The sequence below is a fragment of the Protopterus annectens genome, chromosome 3.part1 (genome assembly GCF_019279795.1).
Source record: "Protopterus annectens isolate FY-2018-M chromosome 3.part1, PAN1.0, whole genome shotgun sequence".
Lineage (NCBI taxonomy): Eukaryota > Metazoa > Chordata > Ceratodontiformes > Protopteridae > Protopterus > Protopterus annectens.
The window spans coordinates 1,101,776,404-1,101,795,314 of record NC_056732.1 but is presented as its reverse complement, the minus strand read 5'-3'; positions in this window follow the sequence as shown (position 1 = coordinate 1,101,795,314).

The window sequence follows — 18,911 nt, the reverse complement described above, 5'->3', positions numbered from 1 at the left end:
CCCACTGGCCAGCTTCTACTCTTCTTCTCTCTAGGTAAAAAATGGAACTCCCTCCCTCCCTCACTTAGGACAATACCTAACATTGAATCCTTCAAAAACCAACTCTTCCAATATCTCTCTTCCAAATGGAAATGCTCCTGCTTTCACTCTACATAACTCCCCCCACTAAACTCTCCATACTACTGCTTTACTATACTATCTAGCTTAATCTTAGCTTAATCTAATTTCTCCTGTACTCTCAAGCTTCATCTAATTTCTCCAAGAACCTGAACTATCAGACTTAAATAAACTCCATATTTGTAAATATTGTAAAAATCAGAAGAAAAAAAAAAAAATGTTAGTTTTTGTTATATACTGTCTCACAATGAATATTACCGTTTTTCACTTGAATGTATGTAATTCCACTGAATGTATGAACCATACTACTGTATCTCATCTCCAAAATTATGTAACCTTTCTCATTGTTTTGTAACCCTTATCATACTACTATTGTACATGGAGCTTTTCTCCCCGGGCCTCCACTGAAAATGGGCACTTCTTGGCCCAGTGGACTTCCCCGGTAATCAAACTGAAATAAATAAATAAATAAATGTTGTCCAAGTTGTTGTGCCAAATGTTATTGTACTCTGGAGTTATTATCAGAAGGAGTTATTTAACATGAATCTTTCTAAACTCATGCATATTATCCAGGTACTCCCTTATTTTCTCTTTAGCATTCAGCAATTGTACCTCTTCTTGCTCTATGAGATTCCCCTTTTCTGTAATACTTTAACCTTTGTCAGGCCTTATAAATAATTCTTGGTACTTCTTAGCCATATCTCTTTTTCTTATATTTGTACCCTATTTTAAACTCCACTTTCATTTTATCCCACTTACTACCTATATATTCTGGAATACTTTCTAACTTCCCTTATAACTCCTGAATCATTTCCACTACCCATTCCTTAAATTCCTCTCTTTTTAACAGGAAAGTGGGGAAACACCACTGTCTCATCCTTACTTCATTACTCTGGCTTTTATTTTACCAATTAATGGCACATGATCTGAAATATTTATAAGAAGTGTGCCAAAGTAGTCAAATTTAATGCACGTTCCTATGAAATATGATTTCTATCTAGTATAGCACAGTTATTGTACCTTGGGGAATGATGTGCAAATTCTTTCAGAGTTCCTTCTACTGCTTTTCTGTCTTCCATACCAAATTTGTTCATAAATTTCTTCAGAAATCTACCATCTTTTGTTATACATTCACATCTACGTCCTCAAGATACATCACTGTTGTTGCAATTCAAATCCAGCCCCCACCTATAAGCAACATTCCCTGCTAAAAGTTAATTATTTCTCCAAATGTTTTAAGCTTCATAATACTAGTTTTAGATGGAATATAAATACATGCCAGTATAATTCTCAAACCTTGCCAGTAGTCTATTACTACTGCAAACCTGCCATTATCATCTTCCCCTCTTCTATCACTACTGTAGTTCAACTAGCAATTAATAAGTACTCCTCTTTTCCTTTCTCCCTAATATTCCGCTCAATATCCATCTTGAAATTATTTATCAAAGTCATATGCACAGGTCTTTATAAATGCGTCTCCTACAGCATTGCTACTTGCACTCTGCAATTTTTAATATAATTAAATATTCTTTCCTTTTTGTCTATACCTGTGAGACCAATCACATTCCAAGATAATATGGAAAGTATCACAATTATGGTAAGAAATCATTACTTCTATTTATTACTTAGGGCATTTTTTTTTTAAGTCTATCTCCAGCTTTTGTTATACATGCACTCTACTAATGTCTGGCAGTTTAATCCTTTATATATGTTTTTCTTACGATAAATTTATTTATTTATTTATTTTATTTTATTTTATTTTACATTTGTTAACCGGGAGAGTCCGACTGGATACATGTCCATTTTCAGTGGAGGCCCGGGGAGAAAAGCTCCAAGTACATAACAGACATATGAACATTGTTAATGCAAAAAAAAGGAAGATAGTTGGTAAAAAAAAAAAAAAAAAACAACAGCAGCATATAAAAAAAATCCATCATAAACAATGGAACCTGTGTCATTTTTACAAGACTGTTTGTAATGAAAACTCTCAAACAAAATCCTCCAGAACACACCCATAACCTATTAATTTAATATAAGTATACATACTATACCTCTTCAAATAATGATGTTTAACCCTTCTATTAGGAAAGTACAGTTGTGTAAAATCTTACCATAGCTGTAGATGTCCTTGTCTTCACTGCTACAGTACTCTTAACTACATGGGATTCCCTGCCATGGAAGCTGGATGTCTGGCCAGTCTTCCAAAGACTTCTGAATATAAAAGGCATCCTGAACATCAGCATATGCTCCCTATATAACATAGGGCATAAAGGAGACACTCAGGCCTACCAAAAACAGAACTGATTGCTTCAGGAGGAATACCAGTCCAAGGAACCCAAGAGATAACGTATACATCCAGGAAGGCAAAGAACTAGGGGATTGCGGGAGGGAGAGAATACTGCAACAGTGAAAGCAAGGACATCAAGATTTTATACAACTGTACTGTGTCCTTACGTTCAGTGCTGCAGTATTCTTAACTATATGGGAGAGTGCCAAAGCTCAAGAGGAAACTTGGGCGAAAGAAGGGGCAGGAGTCCCCCCAAAAAAATCACGAAGAACTGAACTAGCAAAACCAGCCCTAACTCTACAGATACCATCCAACTTATAGTGCTTGGTAAAGGTATGCACAAGTTCAGATAGCTGCTTCAAGAATAGAATTAGTATCTAAGCCTTTAAAAAAAAAGCATCAGAAGAAGCCAGCAGCTCTAGTAAAATGAGCCTTAACTGAAATAGGAAGGCTGTTGTCATGAAAAGTGTAACAAAAGGAAATAGCCTTAGAAATCCAAGAAATAGTTTGCTTAGATACAGCAAGCCTCAAAGATATATTATGAAAAGAAACAAAACACTGATCAGATTTTCTCATAGCCTTGGTCACATCCAAATAAATTCTAAGTTGCCTATGCATGTCCAAAGTATGCAGCACCCTCTCACCCTCTTACTGTCAGTTTGTGGAGAGGGGGAAAAGTAGGCAGATTAATAGACTGATTAAGTGATAGTTCATTAACCACCTTCAGCATACAAGAAGGGTTAGTGCACAAGAACACTCTGTCCTCATGAAAAATCAAAAAAGGAGGACAAGTCATAAGGGCCTGCAACTCAGACAATTATCTGGCAGAAGTAAGTGCTAATAAAAGAACAGTCTTCCAGGAAAAATGTTGCAAGGAAGCTGAAGCACAAGGCTCAAAAAGAGCCTAAGTCAACTTCTCCAAAACAAAATTAACATTCCAGGGAGGAGAAACAGACTTCCTGGGAGGTCTAATATTAAGGATGCCTTTAACAAATTGTTTCACATCAAATCTAGCAGCTAAAGGAGGAGAAAAATGCAGACAAGCAGAGACATTCGATAGGTGAACTTTAATAGAAGAATAGGCCAAACCAGCATTAAACAACTCACACAAGAGTGAACCAAAGTAGCATCCACAGTAAGTGTGTCCAGGTTTTGAGAGAGACACCAAAAAGAAAACCTCTTCCATTTGGATAAGTAGGGTTTCCTAGTTGTAGGTTTCCTAGCCTCCTGCAGGGCTTGTAGCATGTCCTCAGAAAAAAGGTGTCTCTAAGGAATCAAAATCCTATCGATCACAGTGTCAGCTAAAGTGTGGACAGGTAGGGATGGATAAGAGATCCTTTGTACTGTGGGATGAGATCCACCCTGTGAGGTAACTTGTGATGACTGCCCCTGGCTAGATGAAGAAAAATAGGGAACCAGTGCTGTTGTGGCCAAAAGGGAGTCACCAACAAGATTTTGTGAGCATCTTGAAGAATTTTGAATTGGATGTTTGGAATGACAGGCTGACAGGCTCTGAAGAAGGGATACAGCAAAATGAAGATTTTGAAAAAGGTTCTCTGGAGAAGACACTTAAATGAACAGGTTGTCCAAGTAAGGAAATATGTGGATCCCTTGAAGTCTGCAAAAGGCAATCAAAGGAGCATGACATTTGGTAAACACCCTTGGGGCAGTAGAAAGGCCAAAGCAGACAACTGAAAATTCCAAGAAGCCACAGAGAAACTCAAAACCTTCCTGAAAAGAGGATTGATTGGAATATGGAGATAATCATCCTTGAGATTCAGAGACACCATATAGGCTTGATGGAGCAAGAGAGGAAACAGAATCTGAAAGGACAACATTTGAAAGGAAGGTACCTTTAGAAAAGTGTTTAGATGACAGAGGTCTAGAATAGGTCTTCAAGTGCCCTCTCTTCTGGGCACTAGAAACTGTCGGGAGTAGACCCCCTTCCCCTTTGGGACACAGACAAGAGATCTTGAAGAACTTCTGGTAAAAAGGGAAGATGTTTCCAAGGAGGCTAAGGAATGCCATAAAAGGATGGGATTTCCACACCATTAAGTACTCTTGATGAATGATCGACAGAACCCAAGAATCCTGAGTGATCTGAAGCCAAACCGGAAGAGAAATAGAAAGGCGAAGAGAAAGAGGAATGAGGCTTGAAGGGATGGATAGTCACACATCACCTAGTTTGTCCAGAAAGGAAGGCTTTGGAGTCCTCAAAAATTGAGTAGCCTCAGCAGGTGAAGCCTTTTTGCCATTTTTCTTATGTTTAGTAGAAGGACGGGGTTGCCTACGAACAAAGGCAGGCTTAGCGGGGTAGTTTCAATGAAATGTATGCATAGGAGAAAGAAACACATGTTTAAGCTTAAGTAAAGCTCTACCCTTATCCTGAAGGGACTTAAACCAGCAGTAGCTTCCCCAAATAAAATTTCAGACTCCAGAGAATCATCCATCAACTTAGTTTTAATAGCATCAGGTAGAGGTTGAAGCCTAAGCCTAGAATACCTTCTTATAACTGAACCAAAACCAGCAACCCTAGATGAGGCATCTGCTGCATCATAACTACATGTAATAGAATGACAAACAACTTGAGTGGAAGTCTCTAGCAAGGAAAGAACAGAAGATTTACCCTGAGTGTGGAAAATCAGAAATAAGTTGACAGGCCCGAGAAAGAAGAGCCAACACATACCTAGACATATTGGTCTGATAATTAATAGCCCTAAAAGCTAGGGTAGCAGAAGTGTAAATCTTTTTACCCTGTCCCAAGTTCTGCTGTCCTTGTCAGAAGGCAACAACCTGGGCAAACAGTGATTGAGGCAGCTTATCAGAGGCTGCAGACACTACAGAGGGGTCAGCAGCAGAACATCTTTAAAGAATAATCCTCAGAAACCCTATGAACTTATCAGGCTTCTTGGGAACAAGGGGGAGAGAATCAAGTGCCTGAGAGCCATTGGAGAAAGCATCCAGTAAAGCAGCCAAGACAGGAGGAATAGCTGCAGGGTTAAGAGAGTCCAACTGCCACAACTCATAGTCCCTAATATGGATATCAGACACCGGAGTACAATCACACTTAAAAAAAATCTATCATCCTAGAGAGTGTGTCCCCAAAGGAAATCTCCTCCAAATGAACATCAGGACTAATAGATTCCTCCTCTTCTGACACATAGTCCAAAGAAGAAAGAATCTGAGTAGAATAAGTTAGGGATTTGTCAGCAGAATCCAACTCATCCTCAGAAGAATTACGGTCTCTAGGCCTTTTAACAGGAGTAGAGGACCACGTAGGAACAGGAACTGAAACCCCATGAGGAGGCATTAAGGACATTAAGGCAGAAAGTAACCCCTGAGTAAAAGCCTGCCACTCAATTTGTGGATCCCTAGGAACAGAAGAAACGTGTTTAATTTTGTGCTTATTTTTAAGGGAATGTCCTGAGATGGCTCAGATGCAAGACAGCTGAGAACTGTAGCAGGCATGTCTTTCCCAACTAAAAACTGAGGAACTCCCGTAGGTCCCTCACAAAAAAAAAAAAAAATCAACCGTGGTTCCTTCTGAACATCCAAGACAGATGCCTGCAAAGCCACATTGGATGCACTGCCAGCTGGATCCTCACTGGCCCCCAACACAATCGTGGCAGGGAAATGCAACAACACAGTTGGGCAAGCTGCCAGGTTCATAATGACTTCAGGAAAAACACCTGGCAGAGGCTAGACAGCGGAAAACTCCAGATGTACCTTTTTCACCTTCTTCTTCACAAATGGCTACCCTCAGGGCAGGAGATTACTTCCACAATATCTTTAAAGAGTAGCTTAAGATGCTGATTCTCAAGATACAAGGAAAGGGAGGAAAGTCTACTGTCAAGGATTTTTGGAACAAACTCCTGACAAACAGAACAAACATATGGTCATGAGAAGCTCTCAAACAAAAAAGGCACTTATTGTGGCAGTCTCTATGGGGAGTTTGTCACCCACACTTGTATTTACCCTTCCTGGATGACATTAACCCCAAGGAACACAAAAAAACAAGAAAAAACAAAATCCTCAAAGGGGCATGTGAAGATATGTGAAGGCTGCCAGCCTAGCTAGATAGAATTTTGTGGATAATTCTATGTCATTGTAAATATGCAATACCAGCGAAAAACAAACTTTTGTAGAAACTAAACAAAAACAGGTACTGGACCACTAGATAAAGAAACTCCAAAGATTTATTAGAATGTAAAGTGCTTTTCGTCTTCTGTATTAGGAAGACTTCTTCAGACAAAGTAAAAATCCATTCAACACAATTTAAAGATAAAAAGGCGCCAAAGTAGTGCAACACTAATTACATACAGCTGCCATCAATTAAAACTCATTCTCTACATGCTGGTGTTAAAGGTGTACTGATCTATAGCACTTCGTAGAAAAAACAAGTTAACAAAAACTCACAATCATATAGTTCATAAATCGGAAATATATTTATACACATTGTAAATGAATAAAAGAATCTCTTAAATGCAATATAGGCATTTTTTGTATAGATGAAATGTAACATCGCAACAGACACATAAATTCATGGTACATCTGATTAGAAATGCCAACGTAAATAAAAACCTCCCTTAAAAACAAGGCAATGCCAACTTCTAAAGCAAGGGGTCCAGTTCCTTGGGTTAAAGAGTCAGTTAATACCATCACAACAACTGAAATAATGAATGCCCCCTGACAAAAAATGTGCAACTCAAATGCGAGGTTACCATACGCATAAAAAAAGGTAAACAATACAGCGACTAGTATTCAAAAGCATTACAAAAAGGTATGCATTGCATTTCCTTACCTACTAAAATAAACCTGTAAAAGTCGAAATTTCCAGAAAAGACAACAAGTTAAAAAGTAAAGTGAAGTAAAATAGAGGTAAAATAGGTGCAACTCGCACTCTAAAATAATAATCCTTATATAGGACAATATAACTAGCAGCCACTATAGTTATAGTCAAAAGGAAATACTACATAAATATAGTTAGACCTGAATTTCCAAGTTTTTAAGCCGTCCCTGCTGTTCAAAGTGAAATGCAGGAAGGCAGACCATAAAAACATGGAAAAATACAATTAAGCGAAAAAACTAGTTAAAAAATATTACAATAAGCCTGTGCCGAAAAATAGTATCAGAGCTGAACACAACAAAGGCAAAAAAAAACAGAGTATACTAGCAAATATATACTCAAAATGAAGAAAATGCCTACAAAAAGAAATAATACAAGAAATAAAAGAATAAAAGAAATAGTCTAAGAAATTTATATATATATATATATATATATATATATATATATATATATATATATATATACTCGTAAGAAAGGTATGACTACTCTAATGGATGTATATGAAGTACAAATAAAAGATATGGTGAGGGGGGTAAAAAGGTAATACTATAACCATAACTAACCATATCTGAAGTAAAATATACACTGAAGTAAAATATACTGTCACGTTAAAAAAGTTGACGGATAAAGGTTAAAAGGTTCTTGTTGTGGGATAAAAAAACTATTTTACCTCTATTTTACTTCACTTTACTTTTTAACTTGTTGTCTTTTCTGGAAATTTTGACTTTTACAGGTTTATTTTAGTAGGTAAGGAAACGCAATGCATACCTTTTTGGAATGCTTTTGAATACTAGTCGCTGTAGATTTACAGTGAAGTTATTTGCATTGCTTACCTTTTTTATGCATATGGTAACCTTGCATTTGAGTTGTACATTTTTTGCCAGGGGGCATTCATTATTTCAGTTGTTCTGATGGTATTAACTGACTCTTTAACCTAAGGAACTGGACCCCTTGCTTTAAAAGTTGGCATTGCCTTGTTTTTAAGGGAGGTTTTTATTTACGTTGGCATTTCTAATCAGATGTACCATGAATTTATGTGTCTGTTGCAATGTTACATTTCATCTATACAAAAAATGCCTATATTGCATTTAAGAGATTCTTTTATTCATTTACAATGTGTATAAATATATTTCCGATTTATGAACTATATGATTGTGAGTTGTTGTTAACTTGTTTTTTCTACGAAGTGCTATAGATCAGTACACCTTTAACACCAGCATGTAGAGAATGAGTTTTAATTGATGGCAGCTGTATGTAATTAGTGTTGCACTACTTTGGCGCCTTTTTATCTTTAAATTGTGTTGAATGGATTTTTACTTTGTCTGAAGAAGTCTTCCTAATACAGAAGATGAAAAGCGCTTTACATTCTAATAAATCTTTGGAGTTTCTTTATCCAGTGGTCCAGTACCTGTTTTTGTTTCATTTTAAATATGAATATAATCCACAGGCTTGTCCTTTTAAATGTAAGAAAACTGTTTTAAATGTTGAACTTCAAAAATGTAACCACAGTGCACTCTGCTGGAAGAAAGCTCATAAGTCAAGCATTGTATGACTGTTTGATTTCAAAGCTCGGAGACATAATGTCTGGACTGAAGAATTCCTTCTATTTTTTGGGACCAGAGTTAATTGCTAGATTTTACATACATAATGCCTTTTATTACTGTAGTTTCCTGGCCAGGTGCAAGATCAAATAAATAATAGAACTTTGAGTTTCTGTTAGCCTGAGAACCAGAGAAGAATGATGTAATCTAAAATGAGTCAGCAGTGATGTATTATTTTTAAGACTTTCTCAGAGACAGAGAATCAGAGCATTTTACATTTGTTTTCAGAACTGACCACTCACCAGTACTCTGCCTTTGCTCTATATGTAAATGTATTTAGAACTGTGATTGCTCTTAATTAGATAGGAATTTAAAATAAAAAGAAAAGCACACCTAGCCAACGGAGCTTAGACCCAACAAATGCAATGGTAAAAACAAGTAAAATCAAACACAGAACCATGCGCTGGGTCAAAAGGCTGTATTCCAAAAATCCTCGAACGTTTCTGGCACATTGAACAATAATCCAAAGCTGTGTAGATAAATCACTTGCAAGAAGTACTCAGCAACCAAAAGTAACACAAAGCTGTTTATTGCAAATAAATGTAAGCGCTTTCACCCGAAGGCTTCCTCAGACATTCAAAAACTCAGGTTTAATCAATGTTTAAATACATAGTAAATCCACCTCATTGGTCAAAATTCATCAGGTGTAAAAAACTAGCTCAAATATTCATTTAAATAGCAGATAGTACTAAGACAACATTGAAGTCATAGTGGGATAAAATATTAAAACATTGAAGCCTAATGTATAGTACAGAAGCGCATCTGTAATGATAAAACTATACAAAATAAAGTATAAAAATATATGACATCTTATAAATGTGCTAATAGCTATATTATTGCATAGGGTCTAAAACATCAATAACAAATACTATCTAAATACATATAAAAACACTATAATATTTGATCATATAAAATGTAAAATATATATATATGTACAATCTGTGTTTAATCAAAAGTGTTATTATATAAACTCATATAATGACTATTGCTTGGGTCTGTGACATCTCTTCTTTTTTAATACTAATTTAATGTGCACCTGATCATTAAGGCCAGGGTATTTATCTGCCCTGCACCTAATAATCCACCTCATCTCATTCTCTAAAGTCAGGTTTATGATATCACCCCCTCTATCATGTTGTATAATTTATTGTATCACGCAGAAGGTAAACATATGTTGTGGCCCTGATACTTTAACATGTCTGGCTAGTGCGTTGGAATCACCACCTATTCTTATCTGATAGAGATGTTCCCTAATTCTCTCTTTAAACACCCTATTCGTTTTCCCTATATAAAATGAGGTACAGGCTGTGCACCTAGCCAGATATACCACATTCATGCTCATGCAATTAGTGTCATTTCTGAATTTAAACTCAAATTGATTGACAGGGTGGACAAAGTTGTTCCTAATATCTATATGACAACACTGATTACAACGTCCACAGGGACGTGTATTATGGGTAGAATCACATTGTTTACCCATACCAGGGTTCACATTCTTGTAGCATAACATACTCCTAATATTAGGTTTATTTTTGTATGCAAATAATGGTTCAGGACCTATTACATCACTAATAGTTGGATCCAGAGTGAGTACTTCCCAACGATTCACTAGGAAACTCCTAATAGCTCCTGCATCCTTGGTAAAAAATAAAGGTGCCCTAACAGGCTGAGTTGATGTAAGAGTATCCATAACAACCTCTTCTGACATATGGGAATTGTTCGAGAAATATGGTCTAGCTTTACTAGATCTAAGGCTATTGACCTCTGCAGATAATTCATCAAACGTTTTTTCATCATAGCCCCTCACAAGGAACATATTTTTCAACTTATCAATCTCATCCTCATAACCTCTATCACTAGGATTCAATCTAGAGGCTCTCATGATTTGTCCCTTCATAACGTTGTTAAATACATACCTAGGATGCATGCTCTGTCTATGGAGCAATGCATTCCTATAACATGGCTTATGATGTATGGATGTATTCAATAACCCATTTGATAGTCTAATAAGGTCTACATCCAAAAAAGAAATCGTATCCTTAGAATAATTCATGGTGAATTTAAGGAAATCAGTGGATCCATTGATCTCATGAAAAAACACCAACAACTCTTCTATATCTCCATACCAGACTAGAAGGAGGTCATCTACGAACCTCTTATAGAAGCCCACATTCTCTCCAAAGAGACGGTTCTTAAAGAGGTATTGCTCCTCCCAACTTGCCATAACAATGTTGGCGTAGCTATTGGCACATGAAGTGCCCATAGCTACGCCATCACTCTGCAAAAATATTGATTCTCCAAACATGAAGATATTATTAGTCAATATAGTCTCCAAAAACAGACTAATCAGATCTATACTCTTGTCTGCATACAAGGATCTGGTGTGCAAATATTGTTGAAAATATCTAATACCTACATCATTCGGTATAATAGTAAACAGACTCACCACATCAAGTGTGACTAACAAATAATCCCTATGCTGGTCCACATCTTTCATATATTCATAGCACACCAGATCCTTGTATACAGACAAGAGTATAGATCTGATTAGTCTGTTTTTGGAGACTATATTGACTAATAATATCTTCATGTTTGGAGAATCAATATTTTTGCAGAGTGATGGCGTAGCTATGGGCACTTCATGTGCCAATAGCTACGCCAACATTGTTATGGCAAGTTGAGGAGCAATACCTCTTAAGAACCGTCTTTTGGAGAATGTGGGCTTCTATAAGAGGTTCGTAGATGACCTCCTTCTAGTCTGGTATGGAGATATAGAAGAGTTGTTGGTGTTTTTTCATGAGATCAATGGATCCACTGATTTCCTTAAATTGACCATGAATTATTCTAAGGATACGATTTCTTTTTTGGATGTAGACCTTATTAGACTATCAAATGGGTTATTGAATACATCCATACATCGTAAGCCATGTTATAGGAATGCATTGTTCCATAGACAGAGCATGCATCCTAGGTATGTATTTAACAACATTATGAAGGGACAAATCATGAGAGCCTCTAGATTTAATCCTAGTGATAGAGGTTATGAGGATGAGATTGATAAGTTGAAAAATATGTTCCTTGTGAGGGGCTATGATGAAAAAACGTTTGATGAATTATCTGCAGAGGTCAATAGCCTTAGATCTAGTAAAGCTAGACCATATTTCTCAAACAATTCCCATATGTCAGAAGAGGTTGTTATGGATACTCTTACATCAACTCAGCCTGTTAGTGCACCTTTATTTTTTACCAAGGATGCAGGAGCTATTAGAAGTTTCCTAGTGAATCGTTGGGAAGTACTCACTCTGGATCCAACTATTAGTGATGTAATAGGTCCTGAACCATTATTTGCATACAAAAATAAACCTAATATTAGGAGTATGTTATGCTACAAGAATGTGAACCCTGGTATGGGTAAACGATGTGATTCTACCCATAATACACGTCCCTGTGGACGTTGTAATCAGTGTTGTCATATAGATATTAGGAACACCTTTGTCCACCCTGTCAATCAATTTGAGTTTAAATTCAGAACTGACACTAATTGCATGAGCATGAATGTGGTATATCTGGCTAGGTGCACAGCCTGTACCTCATTTTATATAGGGAAAACGAATAGGGTGTTTAAAGAGAGAATTAGGGAACATCTCTATCAGATAAGAATAGGCGGTGATTCCAATGCACTAGCCAGACATGTTAAAGTATCAGGGCCACAACATATGTTTACCTTCTGCGTGATACAAGAAATTATACAACACGATAGAGGGGGTGATATCATAAACCTGACTTTAGAGAATGAGATGAGGTGGATTATTAGGTGCAGGGCAGATAAATACCCTGGCCTTAATGATCGGGTACACATTAAATCAGTATTAAAAAAGAAGAGATGTCACAGACCCAAGCAATAGTCATTATATGAGTTTATATAATAACACTTTTGATTAAACACAGATTGTACATATATATATTTTTTACATTTTTATATGATCAAATATTATAGTGTTTTTATGTGTATTTAGATAGTATTTGTTATTGATGTTTTAGACCCTATGCAATAATATAGCTATTAGCACATTTATAAGATGTCATATATTTTTATACTTTATTTTGTATAGTTTTATCATTACAGATGCGCTTCTCTACTATACATTAGGCTTCAATGTTTTAATATTTTATCCCACTATGACTTCAATGTTGTCTTAGTACTATCTGCTATTTAAATGAATATTTGAGCTAGTTTTTTACACCTGATGAATTTTGACCAATGAGGTGGATTTACTATGTATTTAAACATCGATTAAACCTGAGTTTTTGAATGTCTGAGGAAGCCTTCGGGTGAAAGCGCTTACATTTATTTGCAATAAACAGCTTTGTGTTACTTTTGGTTGCTGAGTACTTCTTGCAAGTGATTTATCTACACAGCATTGGATTATTGTTCAATGTGCCAGAAACGTTCGAGGATTTTTGGAATACAGCCTTTTGACCCAGCGCATGGTTCTGTGTTAGATAGGAATTTAGTCAGATTTAGTCTAGCTGTTTTCTATATTTATGTCAGACTATTCTACAGTGTTATTTTAAGCATTTTGCTCTGATTTCTGAACTCTTGACTAGCACTGCGTTGAATTGAGAAGATTTGCCTTGTGTTTTCATTATTTATTATTAAATATTTTTAAACCTTTCAACTGTGGCTGTTTCGTGCAGAGATAATTTAAGCTCTAGAGAAACTTGCATGTATATAATGATACTGTACAAATCCACTCCAATAAGCCTTGCTGTCCGTCCACTTACTATTTGGATAATATTTCACAGTATAAATTGGACACCCTTTGGTAAGGGCCTTTTTAGTAGCTGATAAAAGTAGTTGGTGGCAGTGATTACTACCTTATAGCCTGACAGGAGGGGGCACAGCTGAATAACCTGTGCCAGCCTTCCCCAGGAGTGTCTGTGTGTTTGTATATAAACCAAATCTTAAATTGTGTGTGTGTGTGTGTGTGTGTGTGTGTGTGTGTGTGTGTGTGTGTGTGTGTGTGTCAGCTACTTGGGCAGGGACACGAAGCACAGTTTGGACAGAAAGGACACTGGAGGTTTTGGCTTGACTACTTGGCTGAGATCTGTACCCTATAGCTGTACCAGTGGAGAGTCTTATTAGGGATCTGGAGGGAAAGGGAGAAACCAGCCACAGACTGACTACGATCTCTGTGTGCTCCTAAGGGAAATTGTACTTTACTGTGTGTGTATTTGTTATCCTTCGCAATGTGGATGCCCCTCACTGGAGTTAGTGGTGAGGATTGAGGTTCCTTGATTACTGGGTCAATGCATGGGCATCACATATTAATTGGTTGGCAGTGGTGGGACATCCACAATACATATTAATTGGTTGGCAATTGGCTTGTAGTGGTGTGGATAGTGAATTCCTGTAGCTTGTGTACAGTGATCATTGAAGGTGTTTTTTTGTACTCTAAATCAGCCATGCATTGAATATTCAGAGTTCAGATCACAATTGTTTTATTTCTTTTGTTAGCTTAGTTAATCAGGGAGAGCAGGCAAGCATGTCAGCAGAGGAGTATGACAAGCTGACAAGGAGCCAGTTGGCTGAGATGTGCCAGGCTAAGGGACTGGTGCATGGAAACCTGACTAAGGCAGACATGACTGCAGCTTTGTTCACAACTGCATCAGAAAACAGCAATCAGGAGGGCAAACAGACTGGCCATGGTGATGTATAACACTCAGAGAATGGACAGCTCAACCTTTCTGCAGAGGACTTAAAAATCCATATGGAGCTAAAGAGACTTGAGTTGGAGGCCAGGCATTTGGAAACAGAAGTAGCAGACAGACTGAGATGTCTACAGGCTGAGGAGAATGAGATACTGCTATGCCTAGAAGCTGAGGAGAAGGAAAGGCAGAGGCAGCATGAAAAGGAGATGCTGACTCTTTGCCAGAGTCATGGAGGAAATGGAGAAGGGAGTAATCGGACCCCAGAAGCACAAAAAGTCAGTAAATTTCTTCTGCAGTTTACAGAGGGGGATAATTTTGATAATTTCATTCATATGTTTGGCAGGGTATATAAACAGTATGATGTTAACCAAAGGCTCTGGGTACGGTTCCTGACCCCCCTTACTCCATGGTAAAGCTGTAAATGTACTTTTCAAATCATCTGACATTGACTGTTTTAACTATAATGCTGTAAAGAATTGTTTGTTAGAATTTTTTAAGCTAACACCTGAAACTTATAGGAAAAAGTTTCATGAACATAGACACAAGGCAGATGAAAATGCATGTGAATATGTTGCTGAACTGAGCACTTATTTTCATAGGTGGGTGAGTGGATGTCAGGTCACCACTTTTGGAGGGCTGGCAGACCTTTTGGTGAGGGAACAAGCCCTTAGCCGGAGGACATGAAGATATGGTTAGCTGATAGACAATGTGCTACTTCAGATGACATCCCTGCACAGAAAAGGGACCTCCAGTACTGCTCATGGGTTTAAAGGAACCCATGGTTGGCAGCCCAGACTGCCCCAACAGAATCTGTCAGTAGCAGGGGAAGCCACTAGTCCAGGTACACATCTAGGACCTAGTGTTAAATGTTTTGAAAGCAACCAGTGGAGCCATGTGGCATATAGATGTCCATGGAGGCAAGGTGGGGAACAACAGGTGAGAGAACCAGTAAGTGGGAAAGACAAAATGCCAACAGTAGATTGTCTTGAGACAAGGGTACCAAACTACCACAAGAGTTAATATCCTATCATAGTGAATGGCAAAGAGGCCATTGCTAAGAAGGACACAGCCTCTGACATAACGATTGTAAAGCCTGCAATGGTTACAGAGGAGCACTACCTTCCTGGTCAGTCTACTCCAATCAGAGCATTGGGGGGACCCCATTCCAAATGCCTTTTGCTAGGGTTCACCTTGACTGGGAGGGTGGAAAAGGAAGCCAGCAAGTAGGCGTATTTGAGGATATCCCTACAGATGTCCTGATAGGAAATTATTTTGATAATGCAGTACCATGTATTCCTGCAGTTACACACAGTCAGGCTTGGAGACAAGCATGTGGGTCTGGTAGCCTGGGGGAGACCCAGAGAGAATGCATACTTGCAGCCAGGACTGGTGAGGTGGCTACTTCAGGGAGGGAGCTACGCTGTAGCAGTGAGACTGAAGGTGAGCCTCAGCTGCTTGTGGGTACTGATGTTCCCTTGGACAGAGTGACTGCAAAGGTAGAGGTGAGTAGTAGTACCCAGGCTGACAGTTAGGCAACACTGTCAGAGGATACCAGACTTCCTGTGGAAGGGGAGCTGGGAAGAGTTACAAAGAGAGAGTTGAGACAGGCTCAGCTCTCAGACCCTACACTGCAAGGCCTGAGGCAGGTAGCTAGTAAGGCACGTGATTCTCAAGGGAAGGGGGAATCTGTATACTGGGACAAAGGGTTACTGTATAGAGACTGGGCCCCTGAGTGAGGGCTAGAAGGTGAGAGGATACAGCAGTTGGCAGTGCCTAGAGCCTACCATCTGGTGCTTCTAGCCATAGCCCATAATATTCCCTTTGCAGGTCATATGGGCATAAAACGTACAAAGAGACATATTATGCAGAACTTCTACTGGCCTGGAATTTCCAGAGATGTAACAGGGTACTGCAGGACCTGTGAGTAGTACCAAAAGGTAGGCAAGGCAGGAGACAAGATGAGAGCTCATTTCATGCATTTGCCTGTGATTGAGGAGACATTTCAGAGGGTACCTATGGATATTGTGAGGCCTCCGATTACCCCAAGTTCCACGGGGAAAAAGTATATCCTAGTGATAGTAGATTATGCTACAAGATAACCTGAGGCAGTGGCTTTGTCCCCCATTGAGGCAGAAAAGGTGACAAATGCTTTGTTAGAGATTTTCAGCAGGGTAGGTTTCCCAAAAGAAATACTGACTAACAGAGGTGCCAATTTCATGTCAGGCCTGCTGGCTCGTCTGTGGAAGTACTGTGGGGTGAAGCACTTGAAGACTACCATCCCCAGACTAATGGTCTTGTTGAGAGGTTAAACTCTACAATCAAGTCCATGCTACAGGCATTTGCTGACCCATTTAAGAGGGAGTGGGACAAGTATTTGCCCCATCTGTTGTTTGCTTACACAGAGGTTCACCAAGAATACACAGGTTTTTCACCCTTTGAGTTGCTGTATGGGCACTGGGTGAGGGGACCTCTAGATTTAATTTGAGATGAGTGGGAAGGTGAGTGTGAGTCTCACAAGGAGGCTGTTGTGGCATATGTCCTAAACCTCAGGACAAGGCTCAGGGAACTCATGGACTTGGCCCAGGAGAACCTGGCAGAAGCCCAACTGCAGAAAAAGGTCTGGTATGACAGGAATGCTTGAGTTAGAGAGTATGCTGTAGGGTAGCAGATAATGGTTCTCATTCCTGTCAGACACAGCAAGCTGCAAGCAGCTTGGGAGGGACCCTACAAGGTAGTAAGAAAGGTTAAGTGATGTTAACTACATGGCAGAACTGCTAGGCAGGGGCATAAAATGTACCATGTTAATATGATGAAACCTTACCATGATAGGAAGGCCCTTGTGCTGAGTATTTGCAGGGAATTGCAGGAGGAGTCTGAGGGAGATCTGGGGACTGATCTCCTCAGTAAGGATTGGGCTGACACCTCAGTGGAAGGGGTAGCGATGTCCTAGCAGCTATCTCCAACCTAGTTTCGAGAAATCGGAGCAGTGTTACAGGAGTTTGGGGACATGTTCACTGGGAAGCCAGGGTGCACCCACCTGTTGCAGCACCAGGTGGATACAGGACTCAAAAGGCCTATTAGGCAGGCCCCTTACAGGGTGCCTGGTTGAGTCAAACAGACGCTGAGGGAGGAGATACAGAAAATGTTGGAAATAGGGGTAATTCAAGAGTTCAACTGTCCCTGGGTCTCCCCACTGGTGCTGGTGCCAAAGAAGGATGGCAGCACCAGGTTCTGTGTGGACTACAGGAAATTAGTCACACAGAGTCAGATGCTTACCCCATGCCTAGGACAGATGAGGCCCTAGAGCAGTTGGGTGGAGCTATGTATCTTACCACCACTGATCTTACCAAGGGTTACTGGCAGGTGCCCTTGATTCCCAGTGCTAGAGAGAGGTCAACCTTTGTGACTCCCTTTGTCTTGTATGAGTTTACAAAGATGCCCTTTGGGATGGAAATTGCCCCAGCAACTTTCCAGAGGCTGGGAGATCATATCCTAGCAGGAGCAGGAGGGTTTGCCCTTGCTTACCTAGATGATATTGCCATCTACAGCCATTCCTGGCAAGAGCATCTTCAGCATGTCAGGGAGGTACTGGGCAGACTACAGAGGGGCAGGGTTGACCATTAAGCCCAGCAAATTTTAGGTGGGTATGGCAGAGGTCTCCTGTCTGGGACATAGAGTGGGCTGTGGTAAGATCAGACCAGAACCTGCCAAAGTGGAAGCCATTCAGGCATGGCCTGCACCTGTTACCAAAAAGCAGGTGAGGGCATTCTTAGAGACAGCAGGGTACTACAGAAAGTTTGTCCCCAGTTATAGTACCATACCTGCTCCCCTCACAGACCTGACAAGGAAAAACAGGCTAGATAAGGTTGTGTGGACCCCAGCATGTGAGCAGGCATTCCAGAAGCTTTGGGAGGACCCCCTGTGTTAGCCAGTCCAGATTACAGCAAAGAATTTGTTGTGCAGGTCGATGCTTCGAACTATGGGGTGGAGGCTGTACTTAGCCAGATTGTGTCAGAGGGAGAAGAGCACCCAGTGGTTTATCTCAGTAATAGGGTCCAACCCAGGGAGGAATGCTATGCAGCTGTAGAAAAGGAATGTCTAGCCATAGTGTGGGCACTGCAGAAACGTTAGCCTTATCTGTATGGAAGAAAATTCACTGTAGTTACAGATCACAATCCCCTAACACTGAGCCAGGCACCAAAATGCCAAGTGGCCAAGATGGAGCCTAGGATTGCGAGCATATATGTCAGTGCAACACCGCAGTGGGTTAGCAACACCAATACAGATTGAATCTCAAGACAGGGAATGGGGTAAGGTATACTCAGATGGACCTAACCCTCTCAAGCAA